Source organism: Mastomys coucha, unplaced genomic scaffold (genome assembly GCF_008632895.1).
Source record: "Mastomys coucha isolate ucsf_1 unplaced genomic scaffold, UCSF_Mcou_1 pScaffold8, whole genome shotgun sequence".
NCBI lineage: Eukaryota > Metazoa > Chordata > Mammalia > Rodentia > Muridae > Mastomys > Mastomys coucha.
Window position 1 is genome coordinate 67,391,973 of NW_022196914.1, and position 4,843 is coordinate 67,396,815.

Genomic DNA, 4,843 nt, shown 5'->3' on the forward strand with positions numbered 1-4,843 from the left:
TGCTGCAGAAGGAACCTAGTGTCCGCGTGTCTTCTTCCCGGCGAGAGGACCACGCGGGCTACACTCTCATTCATCACTTCTTTGTCCTCTTATTTAGATACCACTTTCAGACAAAAATGCTTCCTTCTCCCAACTAAATTTCCCTTTAAAGTTTGGGATTAAAGGTGAGTATTAAAGGCCTATCTGTATTCCAGCCAGAAGGATTAAAGATGTATGCTAAGGGCTGAGCCACACCCTAGCTAGAAACAGTTTCAAATATCCTTTAACAAAGTAACATGTTAGCAGTAGTATAAATAAATGCATTTAAAGCATTGTGAATTTAGTTCTCTGTTGGATTTCTGAGTTTTTTTTTTTTTTTTTTGCTTGACTTCATATATATTAGTTTCTAGTAAATAAGCAAGTAAACTTGCATGGGTATTTTGTATGATACTCCTCATATTTATCAGATATCATTAAAATGCTTTATTATAAAATAATGTGAAAATGTATCATCATTGTGCTTTTATCTAGCAACCCCCTGCTGGAGCCACTTTGAAGAAATTGATACATTTTTGTTTTTCATTTTCACCTTTTAGTTTTGTCTTGTTTACATTTTGTTCATCCCTAGGGTTTGATGGCTTTTTGAGATGAAATCATTGGTAGTCCAAGTTATCCTCACTATGGAGATGAGGACAACTTGGAATTCCTAATTCCCATCTCCATCTCCTATGTGCTCTCATTGCATCCATGTACCACCGTGGTTGACTTATTTTGATGTCCTCCACCAAATGTTTCATATAGTATTTGAACTAAATATAGTTAATCATCTTTTTGTTTTGTATTGGTTCTTAGTTCTGGGTTTTGTTGTTTGTTTTAGTGGGGTTTAGTGTTTGGTGTTTTAGTTTCTGTCTATCATGCCTTCTGTATCTCTGCTATGGTTTGAATGTGGGCTTTTTTGTTTTGTTTTGTTTTACCGCCTACAAAGATTCATGTGATTGGTAGCTGGTCCCCAAACTAAAGGTATTGTGGTGGTTGTAATTCTGAGCTGGGACCTGGTGGGAGATGACTGGATCTTGAGAATACCACCCTCAAAAAGATTAACAACCCTTCTTCAGAGAATGGGTTAGGTCTTAAGTGACTGGACTAGTTCTCTTAAGAGCAGACAGTTAGAGAGCAAAGCCACCCTATAGAAATAGCTCTTTCTACATGTATTGCTCTTTCCTCTTTGATGTGATGGCATCAAAAGTATTCCTCACCAAATGCCAGAGCCATGCCATTTGGACTTTATTTATTTATTTATTTATTTATTTATTTATTTATTTATTATATGTAAGTACACTGTAGTTGTCTTCAGACACACCAGAAGAAGGCATCAGATCTCATTACAGATGGTTGTGAGCCACCATGTGGTTGCTGGGATTTGAACTCAGGACCTTGGGAAGAGCAGTCAGTGCTCTTAACCGCTGAGCCATCTCTCCAGCCCCGCCATTTGGACTTTTTACTCACAGTGTTATATGCCAAGTATATTAGTTCCTTTCCTTACTGCTGTCACAAGATAGCTTATAAAGAAGCAAATTGAAGGAAGAAGAGTTTATTCTGGCTCACAGTTTGAGGCAATGCCATCCACCACGATGGAGAACTCATGACAGCAGAAATGGATAGCTGCTAGTCACATTTCATCTGCAGTCAGGAAGTAGAGACAGAACAGGAAGTGTTTCCAGGCTATAGAAACTCCAGACATGCCTCCACTGATCCATTCCCTCGAGCTAGGTTCTGTCTCCTAGAGGTTCTACAATCTCCCCACACAAATGCTTAAACACACACTGATGGAAGAGGTTCCACTTGCAAACTACATCACTTTTTTAAAATGAAGCACACAGCCTCAGCCATTTTCTTGTAGCCGTTGAAAATAAACTGAGACAATTTTTATCCAAATTCTTGGTCCTCACCTACTGCTTTGCTTTGACTTAAAGCTCATGTAGAAATTCTGTTTCATGATTTCTAGTCAGACCTATGATCTAAGTTCCCAGTACCATTTTCTGTACCCTCTCTGAGTTAGCTGTTTCCCTTCCTGTCCCTGTACTCATCAACTCTTGAAGTCCATACCCTGTCCCACAGTCCCATAATCCAGTTCCACCCACATCCTTGTCACCTACCCTAACACTGGGATCAAACAATGCAAACACTGTAATTAAATGCTGATTGTGTGATTCCAGCTTTAAGTATATGCTAGAAGACAGCCAGTGTGAACCAGAACAGTCAGGCAAGAGTTCTCAGTGCTAAAGCCTTTAAATGCATTTTATGTTTGTTTGTTTGTTTGTTTGTTTATGAGGAAGGAAGAAGCCCAATTTTTAAAAAAGGAGTCAGTACTCCTGTGGCTTCTGCCAGGCTCCCATGGGTGACTGGACTCTAAGTGGGCAGTTAGTAAGGGAAAAAAAAAAAACCCTAACCAAACCAAAACAAGTAAGAAATCTAAAAGAGGAATTTACATGATCACTTTGACGTGGCCATTCTGATGCCACATCATTATGATACTTACTCACAGTGTAAAAAATATTTTCCTTCTAACTAAAAATGTGTAATCACCAGATGCTTAGCCCTAGAGCTTAGTCCAATTATGGACTACTTTCCTACTTTAGTTACCTTTATGTTAATTGACCTTTTGGGTCATGTAGATTATTTGAAAAATTATGTTCTTCTTAAAAGTATGATATAAGGAAAGTAATCTGTTTCTAGGAGAGACTTTGGAGAGTCACACCTGAGGAGAATTGTATCTGTTGAGTAGCTCAAGAAATCATTAGAGACGGTGTAATCATGGCAGGCCTTGGAAGCCAGAGAGTGATGCTTGCTCTTGAGAAGAGCTTCAGTGGGGAACTCCTCGAAGGCCCAACAGCATGAAGTCATGGAACCACAATTCCACAAAAGGAGCAGAGGCTCCCAAGTGGCACTGACCCGCTTGCCAGTACCGGTTTTGCTGCTTCTTATGTGTGGCTTTGGGCAAGTCACTGACTTTTCTTACTCTCCATTTTTTCATCTCTAAAATGGGAATTATAGGTGCTGGATGGTATTTCAGGTGGTAAAGAGCATGCCTTGTAAACATGAGAACTTGAGTTCAATCCACACATCCTACATAAAAAAAACCAAGCATGGTAGCATGCACTTGTAATCCCAGGCTGGGGAGGTACTGGGAGATGGGTGGATACTTGGGGTCCACTGAAAGCCAGCTCTAGTGAACATCAGGCCAAGAAAGAGATGAAACAAGGTGGATAGTATCCTAGGAACAACATCTAATGTTATCCTTTGGCTTTCACACATACACACATGCACATGTGCATACACGCAATACCCCAAAGAGGGAAACAATTAGATCCATGGCAGAATTGTAGAGCATTTGGCTTGGAGCAAGTCATTGAAAAATGGTTGGCACAAATGATGTTAGTAGAGAAGTATTTTGCCAAGCAGAGTTATCAGAGGTGAGCTTTTCTACTAAAGCAAACACATGAAAGGACACGTGATGAAGGATTCTTTGCCAAAGGCATGCATGTATCGGTCTATTTACTTCACATGCGTTGTTGAGCTCCATTTGTTTCTACTTCATAGAGAGAAATGCACCAAAAAACGTCTGGTGAGGTGCTGTAGTTTCTTGCTTCTGAGAACTCAGGCTGATTAGCAAAGTGATGCCAGCTGAGGCAAGACCCATGGAGGATGTGTTGTTTGGAGGGACTCCACAGACAGTGACAGAGGCTGAGTTTGGTCTCACATTTTTGCTGATCTTCGCTTTGTTGAGAGAGGCACAGTGGAGAACTTTTCCTGGTGTTCCCGTTGGCCCTGGTCCCTCCTGTTGACTTAGGGCAAGGCTGAGGCTTGCCTGTCTCTGCTAGGTAGTGCCACCGCTGCTGATTCATGTCTGCTATCCCAGCTCTACCGAACTAGACTGTTGGTACACCTGGGAAGTGTTTGTGAGTGGATAGAGCTGCCACTGCGGACCTATGAACTGAACTGCCAATTTCCAGACAACACAGACAGGAAGTGCTCCAAAGAGCCATTTCTAAACAGGTCCACTTCCTCCGTATCCTTTCTTTTCCACTACCTCTGGTGGGTAGTGAGCTACAAGGGTGGTTAAAGTGTTTAAGAACCATCATTAAAAACAGTTTTGAAAAAATAAAGTTACAGAAGAGCGATACATTTAGCTCTCTCATTACTAAAAATTAGAGTGTTGTCAGCGATTGTTGAAAGTTTTTGGGATATGGTTGTGCAAAGTAGGGAAGAGTCCATGTTAGCATTGATATATATATATCAATTATATATATATATATATAATGTGCACTCCAAAGCTGCAACCAGCAAAATGGAAGTAAAAAGTAGTTTAAAATTATGATAGTACTTTAAAGTAGTCGTTAATTTTACAATAGCAGGTGGAGTGGTTTTGAAATTGTTATTATGATTACTAATAGCAAATAATGGTAATAGGACATTTTATAACCACCTTTGTTATCTATAAGAAATTCTTATCCATGATGGAAGTTTTTGTCTTTTTTTTTCATTCACTTTTCCCTTTTCTTTCTCTTAAAGTTTAGATTTCGTGAGTTGGCATATGCGCACACCTGTACTTGTGTGAGCAGGATTTCAATTCACCATGTCAGAGCAGAGGCATTTTGTTTCTGCTATGGCCTAGTTGGGGCTGCAGATGTGCACAGCCTCATTTAGTTTTTTATGTGGGTTTCAGGGTTTGAATTCAGCTCATCAGGCTTGCATGGCTAGAGATTTTATCTAAGCAACCATTTTCCCAGTCCTTCCCCTCCCTTCTCCTCCCCTCCCCTCCCCTCTCCCCCTCTCCTTCCTTCCCCTCTCTCCCTCTCCTCCC